At 47.3% G+C, this 27,495-nt stretch overlaps 2 pseudogenes; one reads left to right on the forward strand and one right to left on the reverse strand.

Moving 5' to 3' along the window:
- Window positions 1-13,363: 13,363 nt before the first annotated feature.
- Window positions 13,364-13,993, reverse strand: LOC146208013 (uncharacterized; annotated as a pseudogene).
- An 11,807-nt stretch (window positions 13,994-25,800) lies between these two features.
- Window positions 25,801-27,237, forward strand: LOC146208014 (uncharacterized; annotated as a pseudogene).
- Window positions 27,238-27,495: the final 258 nt, after the last annotated feature.

The raw sequence follows: 27,495 nt of genomic DNA on the forward strand, positions 1-27,495 counted from the left end.
TCCGTTGACAGGAGGTCACGAACCCTGCTGTTTGCCTTGAACATCTCAGTGTTCACTCAGACATTTTTATCCTTGTGGACCTTGCTAGATTCATCAAGGCAAAGGAGTACTTATGCTGCGCTGATCTCTGCTTTCACATAAGCTGTAAGCTGCACTGAGGCTGGACTGCATGGTGCATCGTTGTCACCTACCACCTCCATTTAGAATGGCAAAGTACTAAACAAGAGCAGCACGCACTTCTTTGCCATTCGCAACTTGCATGTCTGTAGTATGTGCTGGCTGCTCAGCTTCATGAATCCATTGTTGCAATATTGAATCTGAACTGTTCAGAGATGTTATGGAGTGTAAAGCATGCACGCAGAATAACTGGTACATTCTCAACATCGCACTCCATGCACTTCATTATATACCTGAAGCGAGCTTTAAGCCTGCCAAAGGCTTTCTCTACAATCCGTCGGTATTTTGACAGCTGGTAATTAAATGTTTTTTTCAGCCTGAGCGCTTGGAATTGCGATTGGCTTCTCTAGGTTTGCTGTAAAAGGAAATGCCTGATCACACAGTATTACTGGTGGAACATTAGTATTGCCAACTTTAAGGACTGGGTGCCTGAATTTGGGCCCTTCAGTTGCATCAGCCAGTGTCGAAATCTGAAATACTAGGAAATTATGGATGTATTTTTCAGTGTACACCTATCAGTACGTACAGTACGACCAACAATATAGATTTCAGTAAGCATTGCAACTGAATCAGCTTCCATTTTTTTTATTTTACAGGTGGTGAGTAAATGAATATATTACACACAAATCTGTAAGCACAATGCAAACAGATCTTTCTCTTTATTACCTCACATTGTGCAAGAGCAAACTGCCCGTGAAGCCTATTGTTATCAAGTGCTAATACTCGCCTCTTATATACTTACCAGCCTTTATAGTTGTAATAGTCGCTTGCATGCTCTTTTGGGGTGGTGGACTGGGATGTGGCACCTGCCATCCAGTGCTCCTAATGCTTGTGGGAAGCTACAAAGCGCTTGAAATTCCCTCATGTGGCGAGCTGGCCAACTAGTACCATTTTCACCTAGTGTTTTACTAAGTCTGTCAGAACAGTGTCGCAGAATTGACTAAGTGGTGTTCACTGTAGACCATCCCGTGTAAAAGAGATGGGCTACAGTTCTGTCCTTAGCCGACGAACACAATTTATATAACGCCATGGCCACCTGCTTCTCAATTGCAACTGGCTGCCACATATTCGTAGCTTGCCGCATCATTATAGGCCGACAAGCGTCAACAATGTACAGTGGACTCCTCTTAAACGGAACTTGAAGGGGATTCGAAAAGTGTTTCATTTATCAGTAGTTTCATTTAAGGACAGTACACATATTTCGTGATGGAAATCTTTATTCAAATTGTTCCAAGCCTTACTGTTGTGGGTGCAAAGAAAAAAATCAATCTTGGTTTGCTTGATATTCTTCAATTGCTTTTTAACAAAGTAACTGCATACTTGACAAGCTTGAAAGAAATTCAACACACTCCTCATGTTCAAAGTAGCGTTGCAAAAGTGCAACAGCATCTTTAGCTGCACTGTCTGGCACTACACTGGACACAGGGTCCTCACACTCGTCACTGGAGGAGGAGGACTGGTTGTTGGCTTGCACCTCGGCAATCATTTCTTCAAGGCTTTCCTCATGACAGGTGAGCACGTGGGCATCCACAGCCTCATAGTCCTGTCGCGAGAAAGGAGCAGAGGGCACTACCTGCCTGAATATGGTGTCGGCTTCTACAGCTTCTGCATCGGTAGCACTAGCCTCTTCATGAGCTAATGGTTTGTGAGCTTTGAAGCCTGCATGGTGGAAGCACCTCTGCACTGTTGTCGCCTGCACTTGTTCCCAGGCATGGGCCAATATCTGTATTGCCAACAGCAAGTCAAGGCTGTAATCCTTCCCACTGTCGGCACAAAGCGGCATGCAGTAGAGCAGCTGGCTGTGGTAATCCACTTTGATGTTCTGGATCATCCTCTGATCCATAGGTTGTACCACTGCAGTTGCATTGGCAGGCAGAAATTTGAGGCTGATGGACTTGAATCCTTCCACTTGGCCATGGGCAGGGCAATCATCGAAAATGAAAACAACTTTCCTGCCCTGTTTAATAAACCTTGCGTCTTCCTCCCGCAGCCAGTTCTCAAAAATTGCCATTGTCATGCACGCTTTACCATTTGCAGTGTACGTCACAGGAAGACTTCCTTTGAAGCAACATGGGTGCTTTGCCTTCCCGACTACCAGCAGTTTCAGTTTTTCGTCCCCTGCCATGTTCGCACCCACGAGCACCGTAGTGTGCTCCTTACTGCGATTCCCACCAGTGCAGGCTTTGCCTTTGTAGGCCAGTGTCTTCGATGGAATTGCTTTATAGAAAAAGCCCATCTCGTCAATGTTGAACATGTCTTGCGGCCCATAGCTGCTTAAAATATCCTGCAGTGGCCTCTGTTGCCAGTCGGCGCACATGTCTGTCCACGGAAGCACTTTCACCGGAGATTGTCTTAAAGACTAGGCCATGGCGCTTTTTAAAACGGCTGAGCGATCAATTGCTGGCGCTGAAGTTGTCGGCTCCTAGTTACAGGGCTGTCTCCCGCGCCTTTTGCTCCAAAATGGGACCGCTTATCGGAAAATTAGCGCTCCGCGCACGCTTAAACCATAAAAACAGAACCTTTTCTAATTCATGCGGCATTGTCCTCATCCGCATTTGGCTTGAAGCAAAAGTCCCAGTCCTCACAGCTCCTTGTACCTTGTATAGCGGCCTTGTTCTTTAATATCTGTGGCAGCGTTGACTTCGGGAGGTCGAACTTTTTTGCGACAGGCCGCTTCGCTCAAGCTCCTGAACTTGTAATTTCTTCTCAAACGGGAGCGCTTTGTGCAGTCGTTTCTGAACGCTCTCCACCACAACGAAACACTGACCTCGCATAGGCCTAACGCAAAGCAGCAACGGGACGATACGGAGCGGTGGCAACAACGATGGCTACTGGATTGGCTTGGTCTGGCTGTAGTTCTGGCTGTAAAACATTTGTTCATGGTTTTGAGATTACCGTTGTCACGTGCGAGAACATATTCGCTCGGCCGGATTTTGAATGTTCAGCTGTTGTGCCTTTTAACCGAAGGTAACAAATAAGCATTCTTTCAATTAACCGAAGAATTTTACTGTGCATAGGAATCCAACCAAATAATGCTACCTAATTTCGTTTATTTGAAATTTTCATTTAACCGAGTTTCATTTATTGGGCGTCCAGTGTATGTGAAACGTCGTTTTCGACACTGAACGTTTCTCTGAAGCACTGGCCCCCAAGTTGAGCAACATGTTCTTGAACCATCGCCCGTCTCAATGGTACGCCCAAACTTCTCTTGACGCACGCCACGATGACGCTGCAGCTGCTATGCGGGCGGCATCGTTTATCAAAATTTGTTGCTTGAGTAGCCACATCCTCTCCGCAGCTGCGTAGACCTCCAGGTTCAGGGAAGAAATCACTGCCGTAGCGAGAGCGATCTCGCACTTCTGGACGTGCTCGCTCTTGTCGCTCATGCTTCTTGCCATTGAAAAACGCACATTAGGAATCTGGCTTTCACCGCACCGTCAAGAATTGCAGCATACTCTGATGTAGCTGTAGTGTCTAGTGTAGCAATCAGCACTGATGGGCCTTAGCAGCACTTCTAGAACACTGTAGCACAATGCAAAGCGTAAAAAAAAAAAGTAAATACGCTAATATCCAAGCATGCACACATGAATTGCAAGCACATTGTGGCCAGAACGGGCAAGCCCGCTATGCTAGTAAAGGTAACTGCGCATTTTTCACATGAGTGAAGAATGCATTTATAATTTAAATATAATTCAAACTTGGAAAAAACAAACTGCCAAAAATTATTTTAAATGTCTATAACTTGAAGACTATTTTATTGCATACACCAAATGAATAGCGCCTAGTGGGACCCTGACGGCAACTCTGAGAAGCTCGTTTTTAGTGGTGGACTCGTTGACAACTCTATTGGGGCTGAACTCTCGTGGTCCTTTATGGAAAAGAAGTTTGAGGAAGTTGAGACTTGCCCGTGTGACTGAAGTATTAGTCATTTTCGGCGCATTTGTCTGCTGCAGAGAACTAGCTACTCAATACAAGCAGCTCTCACATGCGGGCTCACGCTACCAACGGGGGCTCGAGCTACTAATCCTTTCCTAATAATAATTTTCCGGGGAACTTTACTTCGCCAAAAGTAGCCACTGCTTAATAATATTTGTGCCAGGGAATTGCACACAGCAGCAACACTGCTAACATGTGAGGGCGATATCACGAAGCTTGGGCAGCTGCATGAACGGACACCTGACATAAGAATAAATTGCAAACAGATTTCTAAATTCAGCTTCTGCACTTACACCACACCGAAACTGTACTTGCACATCGCTGTCAATGCACTGGCAAAAGCAAACATGTTGTTCAGCGATAGTGGCAGTGGAAGTACATTTCACTTAGCCCACAGTTGATGCAGCAGGGCTTGTCTGCATTGCATTGCTGCCTATTATGCTGACAACTGCAGCAGAAACATTGACAGGGTGCTGTGCACGTTGCCATGACATATCCTAGTGCGTAACAGTTAAGGCACTGGAGAGGACATCGGAGGCATGCCTGGATGTTACATTGGTGTTTTTACAATGCGACTTCCTCAGGGACTTTTTCACCAGTCAAATGAACTACTTGGTTATTGCTGGTCTGTCTGTTGTCTAGTACCGGTATGCAGTTAAGTTGGCTTCGAGTTTGTGGAGGTTCTTACTAAGCCATCGAGCCTCCTCTGAGGCTTAGGCCGCAAACTCCAAGCTCCCGCGACCACACACCACAAGCAGCCATTGTCACGGCTGCAAAGTGGTCATGCGAAATATGACAACACATAAGAGAACTTTTGCCTGGGACTAGATGTTTATTGAATCTTCCCAAAAACTACTGTCGATGATCTCGCTGAAGACTCTGCCTGTTTGGATGGGGTCTGATGGTTGATGGGGCATGGTGGTGGTGACAAAGTAAATCGGGGAGGTGCTTATGTTATGTTCTCTCCAGTGCCCAACAAGGGAAGGGGGAAACATGGTGCTATGGAGCAGCTACTCATGTGTTACTCATCCTAAGAGAAGGTATACATCTCTCTCCTCCAAACACTGCGGTGCGCGGTGTTCCAGAGGGACGTGTGGTTTTCGGTGATCGCTAGCTATACTTCTTCCTAAGGACCGAACGGCACCTGAATTCAGGCGATGGTGGGCTGGCAACGACTTCCTTGCCGTTTTATTTCTGCTGAAGAACCCAGAGGGACGGGGAGTGTCCGTGCTTGCTCCCTTTAAAAGTCCCCCGCAGGTTGATTTCCAGGGCCATCGCTTCCTCTCCAGTGCTCGGCCGATTACCTGCAAGCTCGAGGCAAAGCAGGAAGGGCTCTGGGTAGTGGCTGAAGCATCCACCCGGAGGATGAGGGCGGCGAATACTGGGTCACGAGCCATTCTAGCTTGTACTACCTCGTCCCACAGCAGTCCAAATAATGTAGATTGCATTGTCATGGCTGGCTGTGTGCTGCACAATTTTCTGCGGAATGACTCTACCTACATATTGACCACTTGTTATGAAGAGGCTAGTAGTAGCACAAATGGAAATGGACGAGGCCTGATCGACCTGCAGGCACCTACTGGGCACAGTTACAGCCGGTCGGCCGCGGACATATGAGGTTTATATTGTGCTTATTTTGCCAGTGGTGCCAGTGCTGTGCCATGGCAGTGAGCCTCTGCTGGTCTGCAGCAATGATGTTCCAAAGATGCCCATTTTGTTTTACTGTGAAATGATAACTATTTTTCTGCATCTAATAAAGCACATTTATACAAGAAAAGTTGTTATTTTGAGTATTTGCAATGATTAGGTTAGTTGTTAGGGTCTGCAACGTACCCCCAGCATAAGTATACAAAAGATTTGCCATCTCCATCTTAAGATGGTTTTTCATCTCTTTTGGTACCCCTAGCATAGTTGCATGTAGGGACAGCAAAAAAATGCTTAATGTTGTCCATTGGCTGCTGAGCAGTAATTGCAGTTCACACTGCCTGCCTTAAAGCAATTGCAGTTCACACTGCACTTAAAGCCAGAAAATACAGTTTTCATGAAAATGTAGAAAGCGAGGAGCTTATAAAGCTCCATGGGCATGGCTACAGGTAATAAACTTCTGCGCCTACCGTCAACGCGCTTCATGTTCATTCCGCTTATTACTATGTGCTCATATTACCGCAGGGAGCTTCAGGCACAGTCCTGTCATCTCAAAATTCCAGCGAGGATAGGCAGCGCAACGGCAGCTCAATTAGGCGGTCGGGGCACTGATAGCGCGATGTCACAAGCACACGAGTCTCGAGGAACAAAGAGCATGAGGATCACTTGTTTCCTTGAACGTTGTACTTGCTTTCGCTAAAGAGACACAAAGGTTTGTGATCGAGAGCCTAAAATATGATCACTGTTTTATTCAGTGTGTCTTCAGTACTAAGTAAAGCAGGCTTTCACTGTAAAAGTTTATAATTTATCATCAACCAGTATTGCTGAACACTAGTCTGTCATGCCATACGCTAATCGATAGTTCGGCAGGCTCACCTAGTCTTCACGGTCCACAGAGAGCTTCGAGGCTTGGAGTCGCTATCATTTAGATTTAGTCCATATGTGGCATCATTTCTGACATATTGTGCCAATAAACATTTTGAATATTTTCACTGTATGGCCCTTTCAACGTGCATTCTAGCCCTTGTAGAACTGGCTTTCCTAGGAAAAGGGGGCCTAATAATGCCCACAGCACAAGATGCACATAGACAAAAAAAAAATCTCAGTCAACCGTGATGTCGTCAGTGAAAACTCTGTTGTTAATGAGGCCGCACTGTGCTGTAATGGCTTTGTCCAATGCTCATCCACCAAAATGTGTTACTAATAAAAATGATTGTGCCTCCTGGACTGACGAATGCAAGAAATCTTATGGTATGAGTTGATTTATACTGGGAATACGTTAGCAGCCGACATGTTACACAACCTGACCGTTCAACCGCAATTTTAGTACAATCTACAACCCTTCTGACTACTGTAGTTCTCACAGTGCACAGGTATTTTGTTTAATAAGACCTCTTTTGATGGCCATTCAATGGCATTTCTGATTTATCAACTAACTCCTCAGGTGGCATGTCTGGCTTCATACTATTTGCACCATAGTGACCTGAAGAGGTGCTATCCGCATGGACTCTCTGGTCATGTTGGCTGTCAAAAATTCACCTGTTCTGCATCAATCTTTTACATTTTCAGCCACTTTCTTGTCGGCACACTTGTAGACAGCACCAGAGCGCTGGCAACTTAGCTTTGCTGGTTTTTCCATGCCACCGAGGCCCTAGTTTGAAGTCCAGTCGGGCAGCTTAGCAACAATGATTATAGGAGCCCTTCTGAAATTGGTTAATCTGATTGCCACTGCGAAGTTTTGCAACAAGAGAGGGCTTCAGCAAGGGTGCTTGTGTCATCAGTTATGAGACGGTCAGCCTTTTTCGAAATACTGCTGGTGGCAGTCATCTTTCTCAGCATGGCAGGGAGCGTCTCGAATGAATTTTCACTCTTGGTTTGGTCACAGAAGTAACTTTTACAGCCCTCATCGCATCCACACACATAGTTTGGACTCTTTTTTTTTTTCAAGTCAGTGACCAAATCTCGAACATTTTCTTTCACCAGACGTTCTCACAGCAATTTGACATAGTCACTGAAAACAGCCTTGTGTGCCCCGTTCTTTATGCGCTTTATTCTTTTGCCCGATAGCATGGGTCGGCCACCTTTGCTCTCCATGGCAATGGCGTAGAGACGGGAAGTGTAGCACTTGACCACATGGTTTGTGCACTCATACTTTCAGACAAGACGACCGTAGCCAACCTTTGATTGCATTTGATGGTGTACAGACTAGTCTCCGTCACCTGTGAAGGTGTGGTGTGGTACCGGGGCTGCTCTCATCCCCATGGCCCGCCGGTAGGACGATAGAATGGTGGCTCCCCCGTGCCCGGCTTGACCTGTTTGCGGACTGAGCAGTGGGCGGGGATGGTCAGCGTCTGGATGCCCAAGTCCGCCATGGCCTGGTTCTCTGCTTGTCGGCGGGTCTCGGGCACAGTCTCCTCCAGGTAGTAGCCCGGTGCCTGGCATCGCGCATGGGAGTCATCTTCCACTCAAAAGTGCGTCATAATTGGGATGCCACCACACGGTTCTGTGGTCGGGGACAACGTCGGCGGGTTGCGTGGGGGTCCTGGTCACTGGCCCTGAGAAGGGCCGGGTTCGGCCGGCCTGCCAACCTGTTGTACGGGGCTAGGTTTGGTCTTGACCCCCTGTGACGGACCAGGAACGTCTTCACCAAGTTGGTTAACTCTGGCGGCAGCCAACTCCTCTCAGTCTTCTGGAGCTTCTTCAGGCCCCTGGACTGCCAGGTCCATCTGGATCTCCGTGGAGTCAACACTGGCGGACGAGGCCGCTTCACGTGTGCCCCTCTGCTTGCCCTTCCACCGGACAGACTTCAGAGCGCTGAGGTACTCTTGGTATGCCCAGAACTCGGCATAGACTTTGGGCACCACTCCCTGCACAGATGCGGGATGAGGACCCAAGTGCTTGGAATGCCTTTGGGGGTAGCCTCGTTCAGGTTCTCGGGAGTGGCATGTTTGGGATTGACCCCCCTGGACGAGGCTACGGTGCACCACCTCAAGCACGTTGGTCCAGATTGCCAAGAAGACAGGCCCGTACGGCTGCTTCAGTATGTCATCATTTCTGGCGCGTTTTAGAAGGGCGGACAGTGGCCCACCACGCCACGCCCCTGGCCTATGAGGGAATGGGCGAACCCCAGTGTAGAGGCGGTAGGGCGGCCGACTGTTCAAGTTTGACTGGTTGGTATGTTGGCCACTCAATCACACGGTCATACACGGGTAAAGGCGCTTGATTTGGGACCTGCAGGTGTCGGTGGGATGCGAGGTTGTCAAATGTGTTTTCCGGCACCTGTTCCACTTCAGGCCCACTCGCCTTAAAATGCTTCTCGTCCACGGCGACTAGGAAAGGTGCCGCCTGGTATAAATCATAGTTGTATGTGTATCTCGCATTCCGGCTCGGGGTGGGAACCGGAGGCGAAGTCTTCCAGAGGATCTGGCTCTTGTCCGACGAGTATGTGGCGGGTGGGTCATACATGGTGTCGAGGGATCCTCCGGCAAGGAGCCAGAGGAGTCAACTCTTGAGCTGGTAAAGTCTATCACAGTGAGGCGGCTGGCATAGCTGCCCAGGTAGCTTGTAGTCTCACTTCCGTCATATCACATTAGAGGAAGGAAAGAGAGAAAAGCCTCTCAAAACGAGTATCACAGTCGCGTACGTCTTCTCCTAACTCCACAGGCCCGGGAAAAACTAGCAAACGCCCCCCAGATGAGTCGTGGAGAGGTTTTCCTTGGGGTGCCAGAAGATCTCGTCAGAGAAGCCACTAGTTCCTTGTTCATCGGCTCAGCTTGAGAAAGACACGAGGCAGCAGGCAAAAAGCACAACATGGCAGAAGCAGCGAAGCCTCCGATTGACTTCTTCGAACTTCGGTGTCGTACTTGCAACAGTGGACTGTAAAAGGCTTGGAAACTATTCTGCTGGCTGGGACCTCTCCAGAATTCCGGCCATAAAGTAAGATAATGTCAGTTGTGTAAGGCACATTTTTGGAATCTACTTCATTGCTTGTAGTCATTTCTGTAATCTTGCTGGACTTCCTTGAACCCAACGCTTGTTGAGTTCATCTGTGAGACTAAATGCTTTTCAGTGTATGTCATGTGATATTGTTACTTGCAGGTACGAAATTTCCAACGACCCAGTGGCAGCCAAACGGTACGAAGTCCTCAGACTGGTTCTTGTGGACTGTTGGTGAATTCTGCCTTTCCATGGCTCGGTGCCTCACCAGAGAGAATAGTGCAGTAAAAGCTCGTTAATTTGACTCCCATTAATTTGGAAAATCGGATAATTCGACCTTCGCGCCTGGTCTCCAGAATTATGTATAGGAGTCTATGGGACGAAACTCATTAATTCGGGCGGATTTGACCGCACAACGGATAATTCAGTCAACTTCGGCCAGCTACCGAGGCTCGAAAACGAAAATAAGATGAACGCGGCGCAATAGTGATACCCAAAAGCAGCATCGCCATGGACATCAATTAATCAGCTTGGCTCGACTTGTGGCTGGATGGGCGCTTTTTCTTGTTTTTTTCACGAGTCGACGTTACTGGCGGTGCCATTTTGTCGTTTTGCTGCTGTCGGTGCGCTATGCTGTTGTATTGAAGACTGCTCGCTTTAGTGCGGCTCATTGCTTCTCTGTTGTGCGCTGGTATCACCGCACTCGCCCCCGATGGCAACACCGGCGAAACGGCCGAAGAGCTACGAGGCCAAGGACTTGGCTACCAAAGTGGAAATTTTGCGGGCCCTTAAGAACGGGCTCTCCCGACAAGAAGCAATGAAAAAATATGACGTTAAAAGGAGTATTTTAAGCACATATGTAAAAAATGAACAGATTCTTCAGGCGTTCGAAAGCGAGAAGTTCCAAGCGTCGAGAAAGCGTCTGCAAACAGCAGCTCATCCGGAGTTTGAAGAAGCCTTGCTTCGGTGGGTGGTCAACTCGCGTGATGCAAACCTCCCATTGAGTGGACCCCTCATCATGGCGCAGGCCGAGAGGTTTGCACTGATGATGCATATCGATGGATTCAAAGCGTCAGAAGGGTGGTGTGCGCGTTTTAGAGACAGACATGGTCTCGTTTTCAAGACTGTGTGCGGCGAAAGAGGTGCCGTCAACGAAGATGTTGCCAACAACTGGAAGAACGCTCAGCTGCAGGAACATATCGTAGCATATGATCCAAATGACATTTTTAATGCTGATGAAACAACACTTTTCTTTAAGGCATTGTCTGACAAGACTGACAATGAAAGGAGATCCCTGCATCGGAGGAAAAAGGAGTAAAGAACGAGTCACCGTTCTTTTAGCCGCAAACATGACAAGGACAGAGTGCTTGCCGCATGTCGTCATTGGAAAGGCACAAAAGCCACGGTGCTTTAGGAAGGTGCCTGCTCTTCCGGTGGAGTACCGGGCTAATAAAAAGGCCTGGATGACATCGGGAAATTTTTTCGCGGCTGGATACAAAAGTTAGACCGACAGTTTTCCGCGAAGAACCACAAGGCGTTAATTGTCCGTGATAACTGTAGTGCACATAACAGTGCCACCGGACTGAACAACATTGAAGTTATTTTTTTGCCGCCCAACACCATCGGCCCTCCAACCGATGGACCAAGGTATAATTAAGTATGTGAAGACTAAATACCGCAGGCGCGTGTTGGAATGCATGCTACTGTGCAATGAAGTCGGTAAGCAGTACGATGTGGATCTTCTGAGCGCAGTCAACATTCTTGCCTACGTTTGGAAGAACACGCCTGCGCACATCATCGCTAACTGTTTTCGACACAGTGGCTTCGTTTTGCCTGAGCCCTGCAATGACACAGTGGCAGAAGTGTCGCCAGACGACAAGGCAGATGACTGCCCGGATTTCGGAGGTGTGCTGCCAGATGCGGTGACACTCGCCGATTACATCAGCATTGATGACGCTGTTGCTACAGCCGGCTCTCTAACTGAGGAAGAAATTGTCCGGGACGTACTGCAGGCGAAGATTCGGAGGAGGAAGAGGGGCTATGAGAGGAGCAGCCTCGGCCCCCTCGCACTGTGAAGGAAGCAGCAGAGGCCCTCGTTGTGTTAGAGGAATTTTGTTGGGGCACTGCAGATGGCATGCGCGCTGCTGAGCACCTGAAAGGACCGAGGAAAATAGTATCCGCACGGGTTTCTCCAGGAAAGCAGACAAGCATCTGTGATAATAAGCATCTGTGATGTGATAAGTAATAAAGGTATGTTGAGATAAAGTCGTGCATGTTTTCTTTTTGTTCTCTCGATAATTCGGACATTCGGTTAATTCGGACATATCTTACGGTCCCTAGAAGTCCGAATTAACGAGCTTTTACTGTATTTGATCCTATACAAGGCACCTATAGTGTCATTGAGATAAAATGCCCGTACTCGTTACGTGACACCAAAGGCAAGGAGCTTGCTAAGCATGAGTTTTGCTCTAAGCTGAGTAATAGTGGCCCAGCAAGGATTTTATTCTGGTCGAAAGGATTAGGCTGGATGAAAGTGAATGGAAAGCAATGTGGGTGAAGCCGCGAGAGTTTTACTTTCCAACATTGCTTCCTTATTTGGAAAGCTGCCTGTGAAGTAGCCTTGCATCTTAGCCAGCCAGTGCCCAAAACGTTTAGTACCTGCCCAATTGGACAACATTTTGTGTGCAGAAATAATATGGAGTCATAAAAATGTTACTTCAGCCTAGTCACATTCAATGCTGTAAACAGTCCTTTTTTTTAACGTATAGCACACACACACACAAAAAAACGACAAAAGAAGGGACATACACGAGTGCTCATGAGTGTATTTTTTTTGTCCTTGTTTGCGCTACGTTCCCAAAATGCAAACACACCAACTTGCCCAGTTTAGCATCCTTGTGAAGACGTCTTTCATTTCCCTACTATTTTCTGTACCAGCTGTGGCCACCTTACCCTTGCAACTTCCATATCACATTTGCCTCTTTTCTATGTTTGCCCTCTTCAAATACATGCTGTTATATTGATTTGCATTACATGTTCCGTCTATATGCTCATCCCTTCCAGATATCAGCTATGATATCAAATTTGCCCTCGTTCCCATCTCTGAATGTATGCCTATCATTTTCAAATTTGGAGCTTTTTAGTACCTCATTCTCTTTTGGACCTTGGCTCACAAAGTCAAACGCCACGTGCAAAGCTGTTGCCGGGTAGAGGTGAATGAGCAAGTGGTCAACTGAAAAATTTTGAACAATATTTAGCGGCCTGAAGGAGCCTAAACTCTGAAGGTGTGGGTGTTGCATACATTTCAGATTATATAGTTGTGCAGTACGGTGTCTCTGTAATATGTTCTGTTGTCATGCTAGCAAGATTTTGCTTGCCTCTGTTAGAACAGATGAACAGAACCTTAGAAAAACAATCGTGCTGTACTCTTTGTCTTTCATGCACTTCGATAGGCCTTTATAGCAGCGAGTTCCAGAGAAACCTACACTCACATAGTATGTGAGAAAACACAACTTGCCTGTTATTCATGCCCCACAATGGGCATTAATGGGTTGAAGGGCTTAAGTAGAGTGTGAATCCATGATGGCAGACTTGTTGCACAGGTATGAAAAATATTTTATATATCAATATCAGAAAATAGTGACCAGAACATTAGAAATAAAAGCAGGATTCAATCTTCATCAGCATCACCATACTGTCGCAGAAGTGGTCCTTGAAGATTGCTCATAATTGCACACACAGTCCACATCTGGTTGGCCAGTAGAGCCAGCGAAATTGGCAAGGGTCGATCAAAAATGTGATAACTCTTGATGCGCTGAATCCTCCTTGGAAACATGAATACGAAGTGCCGCAATTTCTTGAGTCTTTTCGACTTCTTCGGCAGTGAATTGGTCATTTCGCAAAAAGGGTGGCTAGTTGAGCTCGACACCAATTTCCTGCAGAAGATCTCCAATGCGGAAACCTTTGTTAGCCATGACTACGTCGTCTTTATCAAATTGCAAGTCTAAAAAACCACTTTTAACTATGCACTCTCTGTCCGATGTACATCCAGAGAACAGCTCGGACACAGAAGTTACAAACCCATTAGGGGATACTCCAATGAGCCCCTTCAACGTATGTGTTGATTTGTAGTGCGAATACAGCTCTGAGTGACAAACGATGTTGGTACATTGCAGCATATTTCTGTCGCATGAAGCAACACGCGTGTGGCAGCATAGTTCTCAATGAATGCCTCTGGCATACTTCGGTTTGTGGCTTCTCGTGACTGCCATATTGCCAATTCTGTCATCTGCAGATACATAAAATCCATCCATGATAAGAAGATTCGTGAGACTGTGCTTGTCGACATTAAGAATAGGTGGCCGAGATACTTGTGGAAAAGATTCAGGCGTAGCTTTACAAGAACAAGAAACAGTTCATTCTGCACGGTTAACTTACGTGGTCGGCCACTGTAGTCATCCGACTGATGGCTTGTGTCTCATCTTTTGATATTTTCCCCAATTTTTCCAGGGTTCAGCAGCATGAGAAGAAAGTTGAAGCACTCGTAGCTGGGTAGTCCAGTATAAAACAGTCATCATCCCGCTCTGAAAATTTTTCAACTCCAAAGGGCATAGAATCCTGTCTGAGTTGTTCTGTTTGTTTCTGAGACCTTATAAGCTCATTTCGAATAAGGTTTAGCTCCTGATTTTGCATGTGGAGATTTAGCTCGGAGTCTTGTAGCTTCTTTTCGCAATTGATTTTGTGTGCTTCAAGCTCTGCCTGCAGCTCTGCCACTCTTTCCTTGATTGTTGCAAGCTGTACTTGCAGTTCATGAAGTGAAGCCATGTTCATGGGGGAAACTTCCTGCAGTGGGGTTCTGCTTTGTTGCTCTCTAGGTGGAGTGTAATTTTCATTGTGGGCATTTTCTTGTGCATCGAATGAGTTTGTAGGGCTTCTGCTCTGCTGCTCTGTATATTGAACAGTGGGAGATGCAGCCAATGATGGAACATCATTCTCATTTTCGACATTTTCCTGAGCATCATTTTGCTTTGTTGTCTTTCACCGCTGCTTGGCAGGTCGTGGACACTCAGTACGTTGACTTGGCGGTTTGGCCGCAGAAACAATTACGGATGCTTCGATTCATATTCAAAAGCGTAAAAAAACAGCACCGTTTCGAGAACCGTGTGCATGCATACACATACCTTGTACCCCGCTTCGTCCAGACATCCGGACTGGTTGCATAAGGGTACACAACAGTAAGTAGGCATATCGAGTCCGCCAGAACATCATGGAGCGGCAAAAAAACACGAATAAAGCGGTCAGAGTTATGTAAAAGCTGGCAATATGGAGACTAGTTACTGCGAGCGACTGCGTGCTCTCCGCCGCCAATCCTTTACAATGGCGCCGGCAGTCTGCTACGCACAGTGTTGCCTGAAGTTTTGCAAAGCCCCTGTACTAGTTCTTTGTAGGGCTTTTCACCTATGGCATTCTCATACCTAAAAACTCTGGCCCAGACTGTCACAGAATCCTCTGGAAGTTTGCCTTCGAAGACTGCCTCCTCACTCCATAGATGCATGACAATTTTCCTGTATTGGACTTCAGTAACGTCCAGGTTATCTGTAATTAGGTGGTGAAGTGGTAGTTGTGCAACAGAAAGTCTTGCAGTCTGAGACAAGACTCATGAAAGGTTAAGCCCACTCATGCCTTTGAAAAATGCTTGATTAGTAGGAAGATGCTTTTCCACTTCCTTTAGCAAATCACTCAGAGTGTCTTGCAGCGTTGCTTCAACCCTTGCACGGTAGATTCATTGAGGTTGGCATCCTGATGCTTGCAACGGAGGAGTTCACTTACAAACTGAGCTCCAAAGTCTGTCATTGTCAAGGAAAGCTTATGGCCTTGTCTGTTGAAAATTCTTGACTTAAGCATTCGGTGAAGCAGGTCAAGCTCTTTGAACATATTGTCTGGATCAATGTTCGCTGAAGGCATTGATCTTCTCAAACTGTGATGACAAGCGACAAAAATATGAACTAAAAATAGTTGGCATCATCGTGGAGCATGTCGTGGATCAATCGAGCTTTGTATCTTCTTGCATTCCTTCTTGCATGGCTAACTTAAAGTAAGCCTTCAGCTCATTCCAATGTTCGAGGAATCTCTTTATAACACTGTGAGGTTCTTTTCTTTAAATCTTCTGGCCACCTTGTTCCGTGGCTTATTCAGAGACAGCAATCTAAATGGATGACCAGACCGACCAGTTTAACGACGAATATTTTTATGTACAGACATGGACGGGACGAGAGTAGAACGAGCAAGTGGGACGATGGCAAAACACAAATTGTCAAAAAGTCACCAAGTTGTTGGATGGAGAAGCCGATGCAGACGCTCCGGGTAGTCAGAGTTTTGAAGGGTCGGTGCAGTAGGGCCTTGGTAAGCCTAGCGGAAGGCTAGGCCACCAGACGGGGCCCAGTAGAGGCAAGAGGCCTCGAGTTGCCTTTCCACGGCCGATGCGTCAGGCCTCCCTGACGTGCCTGGGCTCAGCACGGCGCCGAACGCTCGTGCCAGTGAAGAGCTGGCGCTGTGGCACTCCCGGGCCCGACCACCGTTCCGAGTTTCGTGGACGACAGGAGAACAGGACAGGATACGGCCGGCAGGCCCCAGGTCTGGATCCCCGGGTCAGGCCTGGCAGAAGACGCACCGCTCCGAGCTCCTTGGACAGCCAATCCTCCACTGCTCCCTGTTCTCCCCTGCTCGTGCCTCGCGCTCCTCGAGCCAACCTCCACGTTTTCCTCTTCTTCTTTCTCCAAAAGTGGTTTTCTTCGTCTTTTATCCAATTATCACATGTTCTTCACAAATATGCCCCCCCTTTGAGTTTTTTTTTTTCGGAAAAAAAAAACTTGGGGCCATGACACTGATGCACTCTTTTGGAGGACGACCGCACACCCCAACACTGCTGCACCCATCACTGCACACCCCACAGAGTGGCCACACCATTGCTGTTGTCTGCTGAGAGTCTGAGTCACTCGCGCACACAAAATAAAAAACATTCGTACTAATACAACACTTGTCAGAAGAAATAAACTCTTAGCAACACACTATGAACAGCACGACGACACCTCCAGAAGCTTTGTACGAAATGTGCTCTAAGACGATATATCTCCAACGGCATTGGAAGACAGCACAGAGATTAACATTGTCTCCCGTATCATTTTCGATTCACCAGTTCACTATTCTTTATCGAGTCTCAGTTCCCCAGTCCACTCTGGGACCAAGGTTCTTCACTGAACGTTGACAACGGAGTTTTCGACTCGACGTTATCAAGAACTACAAAGGATGAAGCTTGTAGGGCATTCACTGGCTGGCGCTCTTCGTAGCTTTTTGTGTTAATGGACATGCGTCCTAAAGGAGCGTTCCTCCGGTTTCCTTTCAGGACAGTCCTCTGACATGCATTGCACGACCTCACAAACCGCTTAATGTCAGCTTGCGCTCCTGGCCAGTAAAAGTCATCAAGCATTCTTGTGGTAGTTTTTCTGACACCCTGGTGGCCGACAAGTGCACTCCCATGTGCCTGCACGAGGACCTGACGGCGCAAAACCTTCGGAACGACCGCTTGTTCAATTGTTTTTCCTGGACAAAGTTGATAGGTCCGGTACAAAATGCCGTCACTTAGATGGAAGATGTAGGCCGTCTGCCCTTTTCCGTGATAAGTTTTCTTAAGCTTGCGACGACACATGTCTAAGCTGGCGTCCTCTTGTTTCTTGCGAAAAACAGACCGAGATAAGGAGTACGGTTTGAGTGGCATCCAAACCAGTCCCTGAAACTTTCGCCGCCAGAACCTGGAAAGAAGCACTGGACCCATCGTCACTGACAGGTATGCTTCTCTGACCCGTCAAGACTGTTGGAGCGTCGGCGAATGGGGCGCTTGCACCCGGAACGTTGCCGATAATTACGTCATATAATGGCGTCGGCAGGCACCTAGCAATAGCTTTGCCTGTAAAGTATGGCGACTTGATAATAACCTCCGCCTCAGGCGCTTCGATGTCAGAACCATCAGCTAAACGTAGAGATGCTCGTTCACCGGTATATGCAGCCTCGGGCACCAAAGCCTGACGCACCACGATGCTATTAGAACCAGTGTCGCGCAGCACCGACACTGCTTGTCAGAGCTGGCGCTGTGGCACTCCCGGGCCCGACCACCGTTCCGAGTTTCGTGGACGACAGGAGAACAGGACAGGATACGGCCGGCAGGCCTGGCAGAAGACGCACCGCTCCGAGCTCCTTGGACATTAATGTCAGCTTGCACTCCTGGCCAGTAAAAGTCATCAAGCATTCTTGTGGTAGTTTTTCTGACACCCTGGTGGCCGACAAGTGCACTCCCATGTGCCTGCACGAGGACCTGACGGCGCAAAACCTTCGGAACGACCGCTTGTTCAATTGTTTTTCCTGGACAAAGTTGATAGGTCCGGTACAAAATGCCGTCACTTAGATGGAAGGTGTAGGCCGTCTGCCCTTTTCCGTGATTAGTTTTCTTAAAAGGGTCGTGAAACGAAAATGTAGCTGCCCAGTTGCAATTTTCCTTGCTTCGGTAAACATTAGGCATGCCGATTCCAAAATATCTCGTCGAAATATTCCTTCTGCATTTAATAAAACCATTCTGAAATCACAGCATTTTTGCGTTCCTGAAGCGACCATGCGACCCTGTAGGCCGGAATTAGAAGTACTCGCCTACGTCATGTTTAGCTGTTTGGAAACGCAGATATTAATAATTATTTCCCTTAAGATAATAGGTTTCTGGTAATGTTAGCAAATAAAAAATAGTATATCAATTATTCGCTCGCGCAAACGCATTTCTTTAACAATATGTACCCGGGCAGTCTCTCGTTGCTGTCACGTGACGCGCGGTCGGCGGCGGCGGAGTGGTGTCTGCTTCTCGCTGCGCGCTGGAACAGAGCGGGAGGTGACACTCGAGTTCATTTTCTTAACGACGACTAACCTCGATCCGCCGGGTACGACATGCGTCCTAAAGGAGCGTTCCTCCGGTTTCCTTTCAGGACAGTCCTCTGACATGCGTTGCACGACCTCACAAACCGCTTAATGTCAGCTTGCACTCCTGGCCAGTAAAGGTCATCAAGCATTCTTGTGGTAGTTTTTATGACACCCTGGTGGCCGACAAGTGCACTCCCATGTGCCTGCACGAGGACCTGACGGCGCAAAACCTTCGGAGCGACCGCTTGTTCAATTGTTTTTCCTGGACAAAGTTGATAGGTCCGGTACAAAATGCCGTCACTTAGATGGAAGGTGTAGGCCGTCTGCCCTTTTCCGTGATAAGTTTTCTTAAGCTTGCGACGACACACGTCTAAGCTGGCGTCCTCTTGTTTCTTGCGAAAAACAGACCGAGATAAGGAGTACGGTTTGAGTGGCATCCAAACCAGTCCCTGAAACTTTCGCCGCCAGAACCTGGAAAGAAGCACTGGACCCATCGTCACTGACAGGTATGCTTCTCTGACCCGTCAAGACTGTTGGAGCGTCGGCGAATGGGGAACGTTGCCGATAATTACGTCATAATTGTGAGGTTCTTTTCTTTAAATCTTCTGGCCACCTTGTTCCGTGGCTTATTCAGAGACAGCAATCTAAATGGATGATCAGACCGACCAGTTTAACGACGAATACTTTTATGTACAGACATGGACGGGACGAGAGTAGAACGAGCAAGTGGGACGATGGCAAAACACAAATTGTCAAAAAGTCACCAAGTTGTTGGATGGAGAAGCCGGTGCAGACGCTCCGGGTAGTCAGAGTTTTGAAGGGTCGGTGCAGTAGGGCCTTGGTAAGCCCAGCGGAAGGCTAGGCCACCAGACGGGGCCCAGTAGAGGCAAGAGGCCTCGATTTGCCTTTCCACGGCCGATGCGTCAGGCCTCCCCGACGTGCCTGGACTCAGCACGGCGCCGAACGCTCGTGCCAGTGAAGAGCTGGCGCTGTGGCACTCCCGGGCCCGACCACCGTTCCGAGTTTCGTGGACGACAGGAGAACAGGACAGGATACGGCCGGCAGGCCTGGCAGAAGACGCACCGCTCCGAGCTCCTTGGACATCCGATCGGCTCCGCTGCTCGCCTGTTCTCCCCTGCTCGTGCCTCGCGCTCCTCGAGCCAACCTCCACGTTTTCTTCGTCTTTTATCCAATTATCGCATGTTCTTCACAAACACGCTCTCGAACAAGCCATTGCGTGCCAGACAGCTTCAAAAACGGCATGTGGCCAGTCTTCTTGTCATTTTGTGCTCCCATTTCTTTCAGTACATCAAGCTAGGGGTGGCAGAAAAGAACAAAATTGAAACGATTATAAGGCAGGCATATAGAGCAGCACTGGGGCTACCCCACTGCACCCCTACGGAAAGACTTTTTAAACTGGGGGTCTACAATAGCACCATGGAACTATGCGAGGCACATATAACACAGCTAAAGAGGCTCGCCACCACATCCACGGGATGGAAAATCCTGGGTAAATTAGGACTACAAGATAGAATCCTGGAAAGAAATGCACAAGTAAAACTGCCGACTGAAGTCGGGAACGCACTTACTATTAAACCGCTACCAAAAAACATGCACCCTGCTTTTCATGAAGGCAGGAGAAAATCAAGAGCAAAGGCCCTTGAGGCCAAGTTGGAAGGCTCTACATACACTGTTTATGTAGACGCGGCGGAATACAAAGGAGGCAACTCTTGCTATCCTGGGCGTGAATGACTCGGCTAAAACATTAATGGCAGGTTCAATAAAAACAAAATACTCGGACAGCGGAGGAGGCGGCTATCGCCATGGCGATGGTCAGCACCAAAGCGGTTACCATGATTAGCGACTCCAAATCTGCTATAAACAATTTTGCGAGGGGCATGATCTCCAAAGAGACGGAGCGGATTTTAAGACATAAAAGACTGGAACCAAAAAAAGGTGGAATTAATGTGGGTGCCGGCACACTCTGGGAACAAAGGAAACTAGTTGGCTCACAGTATAGCTCTAGGTTATGTCAGCCGAGCAGTGAGCCAGGTTGATTCCCCCAATTTCTCGAGAGATACACTAATCTCATTTCATGACTACACTAATCACTTTAAACTAGAAAGGCGGATATATCCTCCACCAGAAAAGAAACTAGACAAGAGGCAAGAAGTAATCTGGCGTCGGCTCCAGACGCGTACGTGCCTTCTTCAGCCCTTCTAAATTAGCGCACATGTATCCAGCACAATACAATCCAAATTGTAAACACTGCGGCGAAATAGCAGGATATGATCACATATTATGGAGCTGCAAAAAAGCACCGCCACCAGCGGACCTACTACCAGTCCCTTTTGAGCGGTGGGAGGCTATACTGGCCAGCTCAGACCCGTGAACGCAAGTTCGGGCTACTGAGTGGGCTCAAAAGGTCGCCGAGAGCAACGGTCTTGAGGCCATGTAAGTGTAGCGCCCACAAATCGCTCATTGCTGACAATAAATGTTTTCCAATCCAATCCAAATTCAGTTCTTCAAAGAGTTCTTTGTAAGTATGGTGTCGGAGTGTATCGTTTGAAAACCATCCTGGAATTTCAGTTAGGAGGTGGTAGCCTAGACTAGAAGGCAAGGTTTCAAGGGCCTTTTGCACACAGAGGGCCAAGGAATGGCAGACACACTTGTTAACGCACGATCACAATGCTTCACCGCAAAAGAAAGCATGCGAAATGAGCGGCAGTAACGTACGCTTCGCGTTCATGCTATTCGCCGCGAAATCGACCTAGAGGTGGCGCCACCGTCACTCCGGTAGTGTGGATCGGCAGCCGGCGGCGCTGGCAGAAACGCACGCTGCGTAGGTCTGCTTCCGAGTTTACGGCGGGTTTGTTGGCAATGAAAATGTGTCTTCTGCAGTATATTTGCAATATTGCAGAAAAAATCCAAGGATTTCGCCAATGCAGCAGAAGAAGAGCGGATTTTAGGAAAACAGCACGCAACCACCAGTCTTCTAGATTTACTTTGCACGTTTATTGCACTGTACCGCGCTCACGCGCCTAATGCTTGGGCCTGCCTAATGACAGCTTTGTTTTTCTTATCGACTTTTAAACAGTTTGCGCGTGTCTTATGCGAGTGAGACCGGCGAATTTAGTGTCAAGCCCACGCAGATACCTGCAGTACTTTAGATTGAATCGAGAAAGCCTGGTTCATTATATCGTACTTGACTCGAGGATTAAGCAGGTTAAATGTAGCACTGGCAGCGCACTGCATGGCGAGTTGCTTTATACTGAGTGCACATAAACTCTGGCTCAGACAACCACGCACAAGTATTCCCCAAAAATGAGATCACACCGACACTATACAGGAAACCTCGCCGGAAAGGAAAGCTGATTGTTCACGTGTACAGCGCTGAGTGGATTGAATTTGCCGAGATGCTTTTTGCGGCCACTGTCATAGAATGTGATAGTGCATTACTGCATGCGCCAGTAACTGTAAATGATTTCCTGAAACCGAGGAAAGTATAAGGGATTTCTGATGTGTGTGATGTTAATATATAACGATAAATTAGTAGTGTATTTTGTTTTGCAATGCCAATAAATTTCACCGCGTGAGAGAACTTTTACAAACGACAGAATTTACAATAATCAGCGATTAATTTTCAGTAACGTTAAAGTGCAAGCTACGAATTACTCGCTGCGAAGACATCGTTATAAACTGCGCATGGGCACTGTCATGTTCTGGGAAGCAATTTTACAGGCTGAAAATTTTTTATCACTAATTATTTCATCATCATCACCAGCCTGATTATACCAACTGCAGGGCGAAGGCCTTTCCCATATTTCTCCACTTAACCCGGTTCTGTGCTAGCTGCATCCACTAATTGTTTAGCAGTGACTAAATCTTATGCGAAGTAAAATGTTAATGTTGCTTCCAAAATAGATGCCGGATATAAAACTATTCCGAAAGAAATGGAGGTCATCTTATCATGCGACTATAAAGATGTATTTATTCCCGAACTAAACACTGACATTTAAGCCCGCATGAAGCTGTTTTACTCCCCTTGTCAGAAACGACGAGTTTGCTCGGAAGACAGCACTTGGATGAAAAGGGATTATAATAAATTCCAGTAAAGTACGTTAATCTAGGTCTATTATGTAATATTTAGGGTAGCAATTAGGTGCAGGGAATATGTTTCCCAAACATTCGAGCATTTCTCTAAAGCAAAATGTACTCACTAAAACTTTTACGGATGCACAGAAGCCTTCAACAACAAAAAAAAAAAGAAAAGAAAGAAAATGCATATTGGCCCGGGTTTAACGCATGAAAGCGGCATCGGCTATGACGGATGATTGCAGAGGCTGGTTTTGGTGTCTTTTTTGTCGTTATTAACACCACATTTACCGCGTGGAATCGTGTATTGTGCAGTCAAATCCAGCAGCAGAGGAGCGCCTTTCGAAATGGTTGTGATTAAATCCCCCGTCCTCGAAATCAGCAGTCGAGCGCCCTTAGCATTGAGACACCGCGACAGAGGTTTAAAAGCAAAAAAAAAAATAATAATAAAAATAGAAGTACTCTCACAACTCTATCGGGAATACAGAAGGCATAGTAGGTCTAGAGTGGTCTGTTCAAACTGCATTCTGCTATATGAAGCAGTCTGCGGAGGCATATGTTTTAGTACCTGCGGTATTCCAAACAGAAACGGGAATGTGCGATTTATGAGCGTTTGCATTGACTTTTATTGACGGCAGCAACCTGTTTTGCTTTGGCACGGCGGTAACGACAGTACCACTTCGTTTGAGACATTGCATGTCAAAGGATCTCAAGCGCCGAAGACCGCGATGGATGATGTCCTTATCCAAGCATGACATGCTCGATACGGCCATGTATTTTTTAATGAAGCGTGGAGTTATAGACTGTTCATATTTATTTTGCAAGAGGCATATAGGTAATCAAAAAGCTCACAGGAACCGCGAAACAAACAAAAACACTCCTGTACACGCCGCATGCGCGCGCGTAAATCACTGCGGGCTGGCACGCGACGCGAAAACGCATCCACACTGGGTAGGTTTCGCCCCTGAGCCACAAGGTGGCGACTCTGCTCGATCTCGAGGCCAATTGGATGACCGCGCATGCACTTCCGGTCAAACGAGCGAAATTTTCTATTTCGGCAGATCCGAGCGATGAACGAGCCAAGTTACACATGCATTTCTGTTCGCCCGACGCCTCCCGCCGTCGCGTTCGCGTGAGTTTTCACGTGCATGTAGCTCAGCCTTAATTACCAAATTTACCAAATCGCGATGTATTTACCTGAGAAGTTGCAGTGGATTGTAGGACACCGGTTTCACGAAGGCTGAACGTCGTTTGTTGCATCCGCAATCCGAAGCACAACACCACCATACGACAAAAACCAGTGGAATGATGGAAACACGAGACCGCGTGGGTACAAAAACGCAGGCGCAGCGGCGGTTGCGACAGTTTCAACAAGCTGCATAGATGGTACTAGACTCTAGTCTTTAGATGGAACGATGAAGGAAACCATAGCGGTAGCGCTGCGCAGCAACCTGGCAAGTAAGTTGCAACTGATGGATCACCATCGTCATCATCATCAGCCTGACTATACCCACTGCAGGGCGAAGGCCTCTCCCATATTTCTCCAATTAACCCTGTTCTGTGCTAGCTGCATCCACCTGGCCCCTGCGAACTTCTTAACCTCAGCCGCCCATCTAACTTGGATACACTGATGGATAGACACATACAAATACATCTCTTGAGATTTAGCGGCCGCTTACTCCGCCTAGTGCTAAACTTTAGGATCAGCAGCGCCGGTTAGTGGCTTTCCCCAGATATCACCAGATTTTGTCTGGTGTAGCAGTTCGTGGACTTCGACAGCACGAGCTCCAAGAATTCCCCAGATTTCCGAAACCTGGTGGCGAATTTCACCAGATGGCAACGCTGGCAGGACTAGTTCTCGGCGCGGCCGCGATTTTGACTTGATTTGGATTCGCGACGATGTTCATGATCATTAGGCTGCGGGGCATCAGTGAAAACAGAACTAAATTTCTTCAGCAGTTATAATTTTAGCCCGCATGTTTAATTGAAAGATAATGCAATTTCAGCAGCCTAAATATATATATATATATATATATATATATATATATATATATATATATATATATATATATATATGTTTCTATCTCAGTGTAACAAATTTATGTACACTTGTACTGTTCATCGCATGAACATGACATGCAAGGTTGCACGGGGAAGTGACAAGGTCAGTGGAGTGACCTAATACCGGCTTTTCTGTCTGGGCTGCAGAAATAGTCTGAAAGACAATATATAAAGTAAATGTTATAGCAATGCCATCGTACGTGGTTCAACATTTATACATAATTTGACAATATTGCTGCAATGTGGAAAGACCACTTTAGAGCAACATTGCCAGCATATTACTTGTTAACATTGCAGTAGCCTTATCGAATGTTGAACGTTTTCGCGTTATGTTGGATAAATGTAGTCTAGTGTTATCGCAACATTGTACAACATTGGCAATGTTGCAGAAACATATTGTGCTGCTGGTATTGTTACGCTGTTAACCTCATACCTTCAGTCCACCTTTGTTAAGTTTGAGAAGAGTGTGTTTTTGCAAAAAAAAACTGATATTTGCAAGGCCGCAAAATGTTTTTGAAAAGAGTAACTAATAATGCAGTTACAGCCACCGCAATCACCCGATTCTATCATGCCTCTCTCCTTCCGTTCCCTCGCAAAGGTTTTTCACTCTCCTGCCCGAGGTCGTCTAGCCTCCGCAATACAAATTCCCCTTCCTCCTCCGCGTTTGGCGGGAGGTGGGGCGTGGCTCTCCGCGAGCGCGAAAAAAAAAAAACGGTCGAGGGAGCGCGCGCCGCTGGATTCAGTCTGGCCGTGGCGAGGGAAAAGTGCGCTGCGAGCGGTAGACACCCATCCTTCTCCCGTCAGTCAGCGAGACGGACCAATGGACATCGTTCGCGGTACGTACGTTATTGCTGTGGCCCGTCGGGCCAGCGCAGGAAACGGGGAAGCTGGCTTCCCAAAGGAGAGCATGAGAGAGCTTTGAATTGTATTTTCGATGCTTTGCGGCGCGCGTGTCACTGTAGCATTTTGCGCAGACTATCTCCGGTACCTGATCGAAACACTGGGCTCCTTTGCTTAAAAGGGCCTTCCCTGGACAGTGGCCCTTTAAATCGAATGTTCACTACCTTAAACGAGTATATACAGAAATTTTTGAGTTCGCATTTTATCTTTGTAATGATGCGTAAGACATTACTGTACATGGACCACCTCGTGATAGTTGCATACGACTGCTGAATCATATATAATGGAATTTGTTTTCGCACCTGTTTTGGTTTCAGCAGCCGCGAGATGGCTGGGACATCAGTGATGCCTAGGTGACATGAGGGATAAGAAAAAAAGGCGATATAATCATTCATCTGTCGTTTGAATTCACTACAACGCTGAAGCTAGCCTGCCTCAAGTACGAAGAAAAGTCAGTAAGACAATTCGTTGGGCGAGTTGGGTCCTGAATTCTGTGGCTACAGTGCAACTGACAGGTTGTACAATTCAATATGCTTTGGTATTGCATAAAACATTTCGTAAGATTTGAGGAGGTAGATCTTGATTGCTAAAGAAAAGCCCAGTAATATACAAAGTTCTAACTGAAAAGTTTGAGCAGGCTGCCGAAGGCTTCAGGCAAAAATGCAACTTTGCGAACTGCGTCGGTGCAGTCGATGGCAAACATGTACAGATTCAGGCACCGCCACACTCAGGCAGCCTTTACTACAACTACAAGGTATATAAATCTTGGTTCCCATGCAGTAAATTCTGGCTGTACTTTGTTACAAAACATTCTGGTTACAGGGCACATCCTCCATTGTGCTCATGGCGGTTTCGGATAGCGACCTGAAGTACGTGACCATTGATGTGGGGGCATATAGCCGCCAAAGCGATGGGGGCACACTGTTTCACGCTTTGGCAAGTGCGTGGAGGTTGGATGTCTCGGGATCCCTAGCCCAGCAAACCTGCCCAGCACCAATACCCTGGCACCCCTCGTATTTGTGTGGAAGGAAGCCTTCCAGCTTCGCCTGGTCTTTCTCCGGCCGTATTCTGTCCGAGGCCAAAGTAAGGAAAAACGAATCTTCAAATATCGGCTAAGCCGAGCAATGTGAATATGGTCGTTAACATCTTCAACTTAAAAAAAGGGTAGTTGTCGTGTAAATTTTATTGTTTCCTATTCACTTTTCAGGAGGTGTGTGGAAAACACCTTTGGGATTATCGCGTCCAGGTTCCACATTTTCCACCGCACTATACATATTCTGCCAAGTAATCTAGATTGCATTGTCATTGCTTGCTGTGTGCTGCAACGCTACCTATATGTTGACCACTTTTTATGAAGAGGCTAGTAGTAGTACAAATGGAACTAGACGAGGCCTGATCGACCTGGAGGCACCAACTGGGCACAATTACAGCAGGTCAGCCGCGGACACACGAGGCTTATTTTGTGCTTATTTCACCAGTGGTGCCAGTGCTGTGCCATGGCAGCGAGCCTCTGCTGATCTGCAGCAATGATGTGTGAAAGATGGCCATTTTGTTTTACTGTGAAATGGTAACATTATTTTTCTTCGTCTAATAAAGAACACTGTCGCTGGCATCTACAACGGCCGTCCCATGTCGAGGCTAGAGCTACGAGACTTAGGACAGTGGCGTCTGCAGCGGCGACTCCGACGATGAGACTTGAGACAGCGGGGACCTGTCGCTGGCGTCTGCCTACGGCTCGTTCGGGCGCTTCGCGAGGAGGTCAGAGTCAACCCAAGACACTCTCGAACG

This window comes from Amblyomma maculatum, chromosome 1 (assembly GCF_055883805.1).
Source record: "Amblyomma maculatum isolate TAMU_Amacu chromosome 1, ASM5588380v1, whole genome shotgun sequence".
Classification (NCBI taxonomy): Eukaryota; Metazoa; Arthropoda; class Arachnida; order Ixodida; family Ixodidae; genus Amblyomma; species Amblyomma maculatum.